Source organism: Poecilia latipinna, unplaced genomic scaffold (genome assembly GCF_001443285.1).
Source record: "Poecilia latipinna isolate Pla-1442-1.1 unplaced genomic scaffold, P_latipinna-1.0 Scaffold816, whole genome shotgun sequence".
Taxonomy (NCBI): domain Eukaryota; kingdom Metazoa; phylum Chordata; class Actinopteri; order Cyprinodontiformes; family Poeciliidae; genus Poecilia; species Poecilia latipinna.
The window spans coordinates 12,085-12,794 of NW_015113432.1; positions in this window are offsets into that span (position 1 = coordinate 12,085).

Here is a 710-nt window from a genome sequence, read left to right on the forward strand (position 1 = left end):
TAAGCGAATGTGTTTGGAATGAGGATGCCTGTGGACTGTTTTTTTTTTTCACAGATTTTTTTTATTTATTTATTTTAGTTTTTACAACATTTTGAAATTTAGCCTGTTACACTTTTGACAAAACCTCTGCTGTAGAAAAAAACGAAGTAAACTACATTTACAGGGAACCCTTGTTTTTCTTAGGGGTTGCGTTCCGAAAATAACCCGTGATAGGCGAAATTCGTTAAGTAGTTACCTTTATTTTTTACAGTTATTACACAGCATAAATTAATACTCAACATTGAAACCAAATAACAAAACCTGTTTTCAGATCAGCGGATGTGCGTGTGCATCAGTCGGTCCTTACGACCGATGTGATCCGGAGTCCTGTCATTAAAGCGTCTCCTCCAACCCGCCCCGCGAGATTCACAGCTGTATCTACAGAGCGATGGATCTCGTCAAGCGAGCCTCCGGTCGGGTTTTGCGCTGATTCTGGCCACGATTATTATTTTTTTCCCCCAGCTGGCACTCAAAGCTTCAGTTTCCATCTCCTAAATGGCCAATCTGTATTAAATACCTTGACTTTATTGGCACTCAGGTAGAGAAGAAGCGCGGAGACTGTTTTTACCAATCATACGGTCAATCAGGACGCAAAACACTGTGAAAAGAAATGCACAAAAAAAAATCTGCGAAGCAGCGATACAATTAAAGGTGAACCGCGTTATAGCGAG